The 12,379-nt window shown below is 52.2% G+C and overlaps 1 pseudogene; it reads right to left on the minus strand.

Annotated features, from left to right (window-relative positions):
* Positions 1-7,311: 7,311 nt before the first annotated feature.
* LOC149125869 (2-oxoglutarate and iron-dependent oxygenase JMJD4-like) lies at positions 7,312-12,185 on the minus strand (annotated as a pseudogene).
* Between the last annotated feature and the right edge of the window lie 194 nt (positions 12,186-12,379).

Genomic DNA, 12,379 nt, shown 5'->3' on the forward strand with positions numbered 1-12,379 from the left:
GAGATCAGTTGTTTGGAGGTTCTTGTCCTACTGCAAGAAAGAATTCATAGGTGAGACAAAGGATAGTGGTAAGTAAGGTAGCCAAGTATCAGTGAAAATAAATATACCTGATGGCACATTTTTGGAAAGATCTGAGTGCCCAGTCTGTTTTGGACTGTTTCTCCCCCCACCTTTCTCTGTTCTGGGATATTGTGGATGGGGGCCTTTCTGGATGTGGAGTTCCCACAACTCCTTCCAGGATCTTTATCCATGCAGTGTTACTGAAATTAAAGGGCCCCTTGGTGCATGGTAGGGTGCATTTCCCTGAACTGCCCTTGGGGGGAGGGCTGAAACCCATCTAACAGGGTTATGAGCAATTGCTTTAGTTCTTGAACATCCTCCCCAAGACTTTATCAGCACAGGGTTATGGGTGGTACCTAAGAGCCCCCCCTTAGTGCAGGGGGGCATTTACCTGAGCTGCCCCAGGGAGAGGGCTGAAATCCACCTAACAGGGTTATAGGAGCAACTACTTGAGGTATAGTCACTGGTCTGCACTCAGGCTTGTTATCTCTTTCCAACTGCACAAAATGTCATTTTTAAAAATTTCGTTTTCTTCCCATTTGCCTTAAAAATTCCCATTTTCTTCAGCCCCTCTTACATACATTGGCTAGCTACCTAACAAACCAGCCCCATGATCAAGGAAAGCGTGTAAAGAAAGCATTTCTAGGAGGATGAAGACACTGGCTCTGAGGGTGCACAGAATGAGCACTAGAGACCCTCACAAGGCTGCAGTTACTAGTAGACCCCTGCAGCGAGGCAAGAGCTCAGTTCGGGCAGGCCCAAGAGAGAATGGGGAGAAGCCATGAAGGAGGAGGATGCAGACGAGTGCGGGGGTTCTGCTGAAATGCGAGAGCGAAACAGAAGCTGTTGCAGAGACTTAGACGTGAGGAAGTTTTGTCTAAAGATGGCTGTCACCTACATGCTGACAGGCCATGGGAACACAACCCTAGGGGAGCAGCTGTGAGCACCCTAGGAAGAGGGAGGGGGCGTGGGCATGGAAGGTCTGAGGACAGAGCAGCCCCTTCCCACTCTGTTAGGGTATGGACTCCATGTCCCTGAGTGCCCAGCGAGCAACCAGCGCTGGGACAATGTCCCAGAGGACCCTGGGCAGCCTGGCCGGGGTGGCTATGCCCGATGATTCTCAAAGTGGACGCTCTGGCTTCAGACCCAGCACTACCCAGACCCTGTCCTTTCATGGAGTGAGCACAGGCCTCAACCAGCCCCCAGGTGGTACCAGATCTGGCAAGCCCCTGGGCAGTTACCGGGACTCCTGGTGACAGGTGTCCAACAGAATGAGTCGAGAGAGGCTGCACAGAGTAGGGGTGGCCTCAGCCTTGGGCCTCGGAAGGTATGTGAGGGGGGAGAGAATGCAGAGATGGGACAAGCAGTGCAAACTAAAGAGGAGGGCCTTGGTGCATGCCCAGGATGCTTGGGTGTTGGCTAGGGTGGTGCTGGGCAGTGGCCAAGGTGCCACTAAGCTGCTGGCAGTCTGTGAGCCGGCTGGGTGGTAGGCAGTGGCTGGGGTGGGATTGGGCACCAGGTGTGAGACCTCTGGGGGCCACAGGGCAGAAGCAGATCTAGGGAGGACAGGTGGCTGACAGGCTAAAAAGAAGGATCCCTCGAGTGGGGGTGTTCCCCAGCTACGGATCTTGCAAGAGCAAATGCGGCGCCAACAGTGTTGGTTTCTCAAGAAAGGCCCAAGAGAAGGGCAAATGCTCAGATCTTAAAGGTGATATGGTTATCATCCTTGCGATCAAATGTGATTTCATTATTTTCATTCCCTCAGAAATTTCAGTTTTAATTTGTAGAGGTGGGAAAAAAAAAAATCAGTGCAAAGTGAAGTCCTGGAATGGTCTCCTTGCAACTTTGTCCCCCTAAACAGGAAGTCCACAAAGGCTGACATTTATAACGAGAAACAGAGGTATATTTTCCTTTTGGCTTCTCCTATTAGTCCTCTCTTCTATTGTGCCTAAAAAAATGCTCTTTGTAAATCTTCATTTGTTTAAGTAATACAAACTGCTCTTATCTGCTCACTCTAACAGGGATGGGTTAAAAAACAGTAACATTATGCCTTTCACATGTTTAGTTCTCAACATTTTTTGGATGCCTGAATAAACATTCAATACTTGGAATAAAAGTTGTTCCACATTGTCACCATAAACATACAACATACATTCTGAGAGAGTATTTCATGAAATTTGGGGGGTGGGGCACAGAAACATGTTTACATGGTGGTTAGCTGTGCCCCATACTGAAGTGTCTGGGTTTGCACCCCCAGCTCAGGTCCTAATTTGGGAAGGTTGTGGTTCAGGCACTTGGGTCCTGCCAACTGGGTGGGGGACCCACCCTAGAGTTTTCCAGGTCCTGCATTTGGCCTGGTCCTGCCACAGCTGTTGTGTACATTTGGTCAATGAACTAGTGGATGAGAGAACTGTTTCTCTCTCTCCCTTTCAAATAATAAATGAACTTTTCAATACATTCTATGGGAAGTAATGGACATTTAGCCTAACAGTTAAGATGCCAACATCTAGTATCAGAGAACCTGGGTCGCTTCCTGGCTCCAGCTGCCTTCTGATACAGACCCTAGGGAACGCGGCCAACTCCAGGTTCTTCCGACCCATGTTGGGAGTCTAGACTTGAATTCCAGGCTTCCGGCTTCAGCACCCAGCCATTCCGTGCATTTGGGGAGTGAACCAGTGCATGTGACCTCTGCTCTCTCTCTGCTTCACAAATAAAAAACAATTAACTTATGTTTACAGCAAGAACAAAGATACAGCAAGGACATTACCTAAAGCCCAAGCCAACCCTCCTAAATTTTCCCAGACTGTCTTTTTGTATCTATATAAATAAAACCCTTTCCTGAGAAACAGGGAGAGAGTCTGGAGCAGTAGCTCCTACCTCCTTTGCTGGGGAACCCATGTAACCGGCAAACACCTTTTGCAAAAACTGGTATTTCTAAGTTTGGCTTATGGAGTACATCAGGTGGTGGAGCTGTCAGTCGTGGCAACAATGTTGACTTCGAAGTCAAATATTTGTAGGAGGGGCAACTTAAAAAAATTTCAAATAATTTTACAATTTATTTGACTAGAAGGGTCTCCCCACAATGCCTGAGTTTGTCTCATCCTTTGACCAATTTTCAATCATATGCTAAAGCTGAGTGGCGTGTTGCACACACATTTAGAACTGTCCTTATTACTCTCACAGAGTAAAACTTGGTGTATTTACTCTAGCTCTAAAAATGTGTATGTGCTTGCCTTGAAGACAGCTCTGTCTGGAATGAGTACAGCTATTTTGGTTACTTATCCCATAAAATACACATAACCATTTATTTATGTTTAAGGTTTATTTATTTGAATAAATAAATAAGAGTAACTGTGAAGAAAGTCAGTGGAAAGGAAGGAGAGAGAGAGAGAGGAAAGAAAAGAAAGAGAGAGAGAGGAAGGGAAGAGAGGAGGGAAGAGAGGAGGGAAGGGAGGAAGGAAGAGAGGGAGGAAGGGGAGGGAAGGAAGAGAGGGAGGAAGGGAGGAAGGGACTCCCAACCATTGTTTCACTCCCTCAAATGCCTGTAACAGCTGGGGCTGGGTCAGGATGAAGCCAGGAACCAGGAAATCTATCGTCTTCCACGTGGGTGGGCAGGGGTCCAAGCATTTAGGCCATCTTCTTTCACCGTCTCAGGTGCATTAGCAGGAAACTAGATTAGAAGTCGAGTACCTCGGACTCAGCTTGCAAGCTGTGGCTTAGACCACTGCACCTCAGCGCTGGCCTTTATGTAACCATTTATTTCCAGTAAAGGTATTTGGGGACTGTATGTCGTGATTGACGCATTTGGGGAGATTCCCCAGGAGTCATGGTCAAGGTCAGTGGCACTGTCCCCAGTGGGCGCAGTAGAGATGCAGGGTGACCTGCAGACTTGGCCTCAGGATAGGAGGTGGTTACAAGGAGCTGCTGCAGCTGCAGTATCCATCACTGCATTTGTAGCCTGGTTCACTAGGAGTAGCAGCCAGACCACCTGGGTCAAGTGTCCATCTGAGTGGGTATTTCATAAGATGTGATCTGAATGTAAATCCAGTCAGAATTTAGAAAGGACTTTATGGATGTGTAATGGAAGTGCACACAGACTTTTAAATAGTGAGGAGAGATAATGAGGAAAATACCAAGGGGGCTGGCACTGTAGCGTAGCAGGTAAAGCCACCACCTGTGGTGTGCTGGCATCCCATATGGGTGCAGGTTTGAGTCCCGGCTGCTCCACTTCCAACCCAGCTCTCTGCTATGGCCTGGGAAAGCAGTAGAAGATGGCCCAAGTCCTTGGGACCTAAGCATCCACGTGGGAGACCCAGAAGAGTTCCCTGGCTCCTGGCTTCGGATCTGCGAAGCTCTGGCTGTTGCAGCCTTGGGGAGTGAACCAGCTGATGGAAGGCCTCTTTCTCTCTGCCTCTCCTCTCTGTGTAACTCTGACTTTAAATAAATAAATTAATCTTTAACAAAAAATAAAGAAAAGAAGATGTTAAGAAAACAAAGCTATAGGCAAGGATCTAGCAACTAGTGAACGCAAAGGGTCATAACGACATGTGCCCTTTGGAAATGGTATCCTGAGACTTGTCTGTCCTGATTACCAAGGCTTGGATGGTAGCTCCAACAGGAGGCCATCTTGATTAACTCAGACCCTTGATGAGACTTCTGTCCCTCCTGGCCTCTGTGGTTTGGTGGTGATCTTTGGTCTCATTTTGATGCCCACTTTCATCCTACATGTTCTTTCTGTGCATGTGTGTCCTGATTCCCATTGTCCAAGGGCACCAGGCATGCACTAGCTTATTTCAGCTGCAAACTTGTAACAGATGTTTATTACTAATTCTGACAGAAATTAATGAATGGTACCACACCCATCGCAGAAAGACCACAGGTCCCAGTCTTGACTTCCTTGTACAAACAGTGAGAGCCCATTGCATTGCTTTGGATTTACTGTTTGCTAGTTGTGCGTAGTTTCCTAGGTCTATCATACAATATAACACAGACTGAGTGGCTGGAAAAAATTTAATTTTCTTAAGCTCCAGAAAGCTAGAAACAAGACCAAGATGCTGGCAGATGACCGTCTTCTTACTCTCTCCACGTGGCTGTCCTCTGAAAACAGGGACCCGTGGTGTCCCTCTGTAGGTACCAGAAGACTCCTGTTATGAGGACAAGAACTGGGACCCATATTTCAGGGTACTGGGGCTTAAAGTTCCACCACAGAGATCCTGAGGAGACGTCTTTGCCCCTAACACCATTCAAGGTTTACGTGTCCTGTTGCTGTTGCCTGCTATATCTGGACTGACAAACACGAGAGACTGCACCTCTGCACACAGACATCTGCCAAGCACCTCATGCGAGACTGTAGATGACCCTGGAGGTGGTACCTGTCTCTTAGGCAGAAATCTTGTAAACCCAGATCTCCAGTCATCCCTACCTCAGACCTCATGGATGTTGCTCAGATTCTGGGTAGGGAAATGTCTGTCTGGTCCAAGGAGACCCTGGATGAAGGTGGAGGTTCTCATGGACAGGAATTCCAACTTCAGAATCTACTGACTTGGCTTGGCCTGGGACAGAATGCCCTTGACTCAGCATTATCCTATGCCCTGGAAGGTCCAAGGTGGTTTACATAGACTTCCCCAAGGCATTACTCCTCCTCATCTACTCACGAATATTCATGACAGGCTGCAACAGGCAAGGATCCTTCTACACTGGAAAGGTTATGTGAGTCCCCAGGAAGTCCAGGTCCTAGAGCAAACAGGACAGTGTGGGTCAGTTAGGCAGGTATTTCTTTTGGCACCTCTAGAATGGATGTGCGCTGGCTGGACCTGACAGTGATTACATCAGGGCTAAGCGGCTTTTTAAAAGACACTTCCCTTTCAAACAAATTGGCTGTTAGAGCAGAATTGCACAGCGCTGTGAGGGTCCCTAACACACACCTGAGAACTTCATCCCACCAACCTTAGCCAAGTGCCCAGTCATTTTTCCAAGTATTTCTAAAGTTGGGAACTCAGGACCACACAGCCTGTGCACTGTCTCACATAAGGAAGGAACTTCAGCCCCTCAGACACGCCCTCCCAAGGTCAGCCACTCAGGGACCACCACCCAGCACTTGTGCTATATGGTTCTGAACATCTTGGAATTTTTTTATGCAGTCTCACCAAGTAATACTTTTTTTTTTTTTTTTTTTTTGGACAGGTAAAGATACAGACAGTGAGAGAGAGAGAGACAAAGGTCTTCCTTCCATTGGTTCACTCCCCCAAACGGCCGCTACGACCAGCACTGCGCCAATCTGAAGCCAGGAGCCAAAGGTGCTTCCTCCCTGGTCTCCCCATGCGGGTGTAGGAGCCCAGGCACTTGGGCCATCCTCCCACTGCCCTCCCCGGGCCACAGCAGAGAGCTGGACTGAAGAGGAGCAAACGGGATTTTAAGAACCCAGTGCCCATATGGGATGCCGGCGCCGCAGGCAGAGGGATTAACCAAGTGAGCCACGGCGCCGGCCCCTCCAAGCAATACTCTTAACACAGGCTCTGAAACAGAATTACTTTCATTACTCAATGATTTGACAGTGTTAATACTTTATTTTTCCACCTTGAAACTCAACACCAAGTGCCTGTTTCTGCTGGACCACCAGTAGCCCAGTCACTGAAGGATTCCGTATGAGTCCAGCTGGCCCCTAAAATAGCCCATGGCGCTGCCCTGTGGCCTTCTCCCACCCCACATGAGAAAGTGGAACCCTCTGAGGAGCTCAGACTAGGTAGGGGCTGAGTACCTGATTGTCTCCTTCCCTCATATATATGAAGCATCAAGGCCTGGTAGACAGGATTCATGCTACCGTGGATGCACTCTGGGAAAACGGGTGGAGCCTCTGGCATCTACCATCCCTTCTCTGCCCTTGTCTTCCTACGCAACTACCAAGCCTTGGTCACTACCAACCAAGCAGATGCTGGATCTTATGCTCAAAGGGTGGGCACCAAACCCCTCCCATGGCACAATGGTGACTAGGCCACCTGTCAGCCACAGGGGCACAATGTCCAGTCTAACATGCTGGCTTGTACACATCTGGCACATGCTCAACACTTCCTGGCCGCCCATCAGAAGCCCAGAGTACACTGACGCTGAGCACGAAGGTCAGCACTGAGGGTGTCTGCATATGTGCATGTGTCAGGTGACAGGGCCAGGGCCATCTAGGAGGGCCCTCTAGAGACAGGCAGGCCGGATATCTGTCACTCAGGAGTCCCTGGCCTTCACAAAGTGACAACCACACAGTCCCCATTTGACTGCCCAGCAGGGCTTGCTGTAGGCTACATGGACCAACACTCTCAACCCCAGGCGCCCTCCCAAGACCCATGGCTTAAGCTCTCAGAAAATGGCCTCGGGAAGGCAGGACTACGCCAGATCTCCCAGAGGGGAGCCCTTCCCTGTTCAGCAGGGGCAGGTCCTGGGCCACGGGGGGGGTGGGGGCGGGGGTGAGGACCATCTTCACTGGGGGAAGGGCCTTGGGGCAGGGAGCCCTCATGGCATCCTATCCTGCACAGGTGCTACAGGTCTGCAGCAGCAGCAATAGCCTCCTCCAGCCGTCGGCAGCAGCTCCCCTGGCTGTGGTGAGAAAGCACCAGTGTCCACTCTCTGGAAGTCAGGGTGTGCAATTACAGAAGCCAGCACCTCTGCAAGGCGGCCAATGTCAAACACAGCGGCTGGAGGCCCAGCCAGTGCCTGGGCCACATTCTAGCTGTTCCTTCAGCTCCCTTCCCCAGAATAAGGAGCCTCCTTTCAGCGATGACTTTGAGGAAATGGTAAAATTCTTCAAAATTGATCCCAGAGCAGGACCTCATGATGACCTGAACCAGAAAGAGAGGCCAGTGAACCACATGGTCACAGCTATAGGACTGCAAAGGATCCCAATATGGGTCCAGTGAGCAGTAGGCACTGAGGATAGATGGCACTCCATGGGGTCCAAGCCACATGGTCTGGGAGCTCCCTGAGGACAAACAGCTTGGCCCCCAAGTTAACCCCTCACACATGACTGGTAACTACTTGCCTCCTGGGTCTTACAGGCTACATTGTCCAGGGACCTCCTACACCCCCAGTCCAGCCCTAGCAAACCTCAGCCCTGCCCCACTGGGTCCTCACCTGGCAGTGGTGGTGCCAATCCGGCATGGAGTCCCTCCATTCACTGATCTCCTGCTGCACAGCATGGAGCTCCTGTTGCAGGAAGGCCACATTGTGGCTAGGTTGCAGCCATTGACCCAGTTGTGGTTGATGGAGATGGTGTCATCCTGGAAGGGGAAGGCAAAGCTGACGCAAAAACATCTTCCAGGTGCTTCCGGCACCAGGCCCAGTGCTGGCAGTGGAGTTGGGGGAGTGTTTGCCACACTGGAACATACCTAGGGGCTGAGATCAGCTCAGTCCACAGTCATCCAGTGTGAGCCCAGGGCAGAGAATGGAGCCCCAGCGGCTGGAGCCTCTGCATTGTCTGTGGACCACCCCTCCCCCATGTCTTGGCTCTGCAGGGGGACTACTAGGAGGTATGTACTACTCTCCTCTAACTGCTGACAGGGCCTGTAGTCAGGTAGGGCAAAATCTTGGGGGGGTGGGGTGGGGTGGGCAGGGCAGGGCACACCAACTCACCAGATTGTGTACCTGGTGGTGCCACCCACTGGGTATAAACACCATCTCGCCAGCCTCCTGAATGATCTCGAGGGGTGGACTGCAGCACTGATGCGCCCTGGGGTGCAGGTTGGCATCCTGGAGTGTGGGGGAGGTCACATCAAGGGCAGACCACCATGGCAGTCCCCGCAGAGCCTCCTCTCTTGGCCGGGCGGGAAGAGCAACCACTTCTTTCTCCCACAGATGTTGACAGACCAGCTGGAAGGAGCGGAAGATGTCTGCGTGGAATGGGGACCTGTGGCAAATGCTCCCAGTTTGGGCCTTGCATGCTGTCTTTTTTTTTTTTTAAAGAGTCTTATTTATTTATTTGAAAGGCAGAGCTAGAGAGACAGAGAGGTGTTCCACCCACTGTTTCACTCCCCAAACAGCCACAACTACCAGGGCTAGGCCAGGCCAAAGCCAGTAGCCAGCAGCTTCTTCTAGGTCTCCCACATGATTGCAGGGGCCCCAGGACTTTGGGCCATTTCTGCTGCTTTCCCAGGTACATTAACAGGGAGGTGGACCAGAAGCAGAGCAGCCGGGACCCAAACTGGTACCCATGTGAGATGCCAGCATCACAGGAGGCAGCTTTACCCTCTACGCCACAATGCTGGTCCCTGGGACTTGCTTCTGAGTAAGGTCAACAAATACACCCCCTCCCCCCAAAGGCCCCCAAGTACAGGATAAATGTCTCCAGCTCTGATGGCCTTGGCCTGGGAGCCAGGAGGGCCACACCTCCCAACCCTCCCCAGGAACACGGTAGCTGTGGGCCACACGTGATATTACCAGGTGCCTGTTGGCCCCGCGTACACAAAACGGTAGTCGTCCAACATCCAGGGCATCCCAGAACTCATTCAGCCAGTCAGATGAGAAGTACACGGGCAGGGGTGAACACATATCCTCTGCTGAGGAGTCCCTGAGAGGGGGAGGCAGCCCAGGGCTGCCAGCAGAAGCCCACTTCCTGCATACTGCTCCCCCAGGTCCACCCTCACTGGCACCTCAAGTAAGATGCCCCCCCCCCCCCCCCCCCCCCCCCCCCCCCCCCCCCCCCCCCCCCCCCCCCCCCAAAAAAAGATGTGGAACATGTGGGTGACACTGAGCTGACCGCCTTCGAGGTGTGAGTGAGGCTGTCTAAGACCACCTAGCCCTAGTGGAGCCACCCAACAGCCACAAACCCCTGGGGGACTCAAGGTGGGCCCCACCAAAACTGTAAGATCCCAGAATTGTAAGCAAGAAAGACGACTTTGTGTATACTCTGACAGGGCATAGCTAGCTGAATAGGCAGCAGCTCCTCTTGCACTAGTCCCAGGATTGGTGGGCATCATCCTGGTTCCCGACCTGTGGGACGCCTCCTGCTATCTCACCCAAATAACCAGAGAACTCAACTATGCCCAGTGGATACTAGGCCACGGTTCCAGGCCTGAGGGCCACCCATGTACTCTTCTAAACCCCTCACTCCCTGTAGGTTCACCACTAAAACCCACAATTGGCACCTTAACACAGGATTATATATTTTACACTTGCCTCAGAGAAGGAAATCCCTACCAATGCCACACAGCAAAACGTTGAGACAGATTCCTCAGGGTCAGAGACTGTGATAGGTCACAGCCCTGAAAGCATCAGACCACTTGTGGTTCTGCAGGAAGACCATGCCAGTCCCTCTGCCTGGCTTTCTCCTTTGTTCACCTGACAAACTCCCGCACACCTCACAAAAACCCTGCCCAGATATTACCTGCCCCTGCCCATTTGTCACCCATGCCTTCTTCTGAACTTTTAAATTTTTTAGGGTTACCAGAAAAAATATAGGACACCTAGTCAAAAACTGAATTTACAATCACTAACAAAGTTTTCTACTATAAGTGTGTCCCGTGAAATATTTGGCATATACTTAAGCCATAAAAACCACTCACTGCTTACGTAAAACACATGGAGTGGTGGAAGTGAGTTGGAAGATATTGTTTCTTGTGTCCCCTGGATGGGTTGTGGCAATTATAGGGGCCTAAGCTCATTCTTACTTTCCCGCCATTACATAAGTAAGGAAATGTGATGTTTCCCCCCACCTGCTCTGTGACGACTGCTGGGGGTCTGACTATGATGGTATCTGCTCTTGAAAGTATAAATGTTCTTCCCCTTATGATGGGTTATGTCCCAATAAATCCATATTTTAAAATTCCCAGGTCAAATATGCACATGGTACACCAAACCTGTCAGACACCCTAGCTTTACAACACAGAGTCTTGCACTACATCACGACGTGTGGCTACTGGGAGCTGTGCTTACTCCACGCCCAGCATCCTAAGAAGTCCGAAAGTTACATTGATGGCACTAGATAGAGGAAAGTGATCCCAAATCAAAAGTGTAGCTTCTACAGAATGTACATTGATTTTTTGCACTTTCACTGCAACGTTAAAAAATAACAAACTGAAGCCACAGTATGTGGCAGGTGGGAACAGATGAGGAAGGGCTCTGGATGCTACCCTGAAGAGTGGAAAATCTTAAATATGCGGTGGGGCATAGCTGGGCTAGAAAGACATTCTGGATCCAAAGGGGGTCTGTGGGAGCCCCTGGTGCAGGCAAGGTGAAGGGAATAGGGCCTGGCCTGGAGAAGTGGGGTAGGGGGGTAGGGGAGAGGCCGGGCCTGGCAGCACCTGAAGGGGAGGGGGTGGCAGCGGCACTCCAGAGCCACAGACAACCCTGGGCACACGGATACCCCGCAGCCCAGCGTTCCCTCGGTGGCGGGCACCATGCAGTGAGCGGTGAGGTGCTGACTATCCCGAAAGAAGTCGACGCTTCAGCCTGGCCAAAGACAAGGATTACAGCTCCTCCCTGAGGTGGCCAGGGTTCACCTCCAGCCAGACTGAGCAAAGCGTGCTGCCCGCCTTACCTGCACAGATGCCAGTCTTTCAGGTACAGGCAGCCCCTTGGAGAAAAGAGTAACCCTCCTTGAATGTAGTCCCTCCAGTAGCTGATGTACAGTCTCGAAGAGGCATGTGTTCCTTGGGGTTGGCGTTGTACTCCCGGACCCCTGCAGGTTGGCAACAGGTACGACCACATCTCCTGAAACAGGGGGCGTCAGGGGCAGACCTCCCTGGGGACCTGGCGGCACGCGGCGCGCCCTCCTGGCGAGTCACTCACCCCCGCAAACGACCACGCAGCCTCCCGCCCCCGAGGGGCGCCCCCGGCCGAGACCCCCCTGCGCCCCTGGGACGCTGGGCGTCCCGTGCCCTCACCGTACTTCCGGAGCAGGTAGTCGAAGTCCGGCTTGCCGGCGGCCGTCACCCAGCGCCGCCGGCTGCCCCAGGCCGCGGTGAAGGCGCTGGGAGAACACGCAGGGCAGGTTGGGAAGACAGGAAAGCCCCCTGAAGAAGTCGGCGTAGGAGAAGGCGCTGGGCGCCTGGATGAAGGCCACGCGCCCGGGGCCCCACTCCGCCCGGGACGCCCCCGAGGCCCCGGAAGTGGCGTTCCGCGAGGGCGCGCGTCTCCTGGTCCATCAGAGGGCCCCAGGGGGCGGGGCGGGGGCTGCGGGGGCGCGCACTCCGCTTGTTACTGCAGCCGGGAGCAGAGGACCGAGGGGCGACCGCCAACAGTGTTCTGGGGGAGGCGCCGGCCAGAGCGGAAGTGACGAGGCACGGGCTCGGAACCGGGAGTCCGAGGGCGGCCCGTACCCACCGGACATGGAGTCCTG

Source organism: Oryctolagus cuniculus, chromosome 6 (genome assembly GCF_051225735.1).
Source record: "Oryctolagus cuniculus isolate XC-2025 breed Fujian yellow rabbit chromosome 6, ASM5122573v1, whole genome shotgun sequence".
Classification (NCBI taxonomy): Eukaryota; Metazoa; Chordata; class Mammalia; order Lagomorpha; family Leporidae; genus Oryctolagus; species Oryctolagus cuniculus.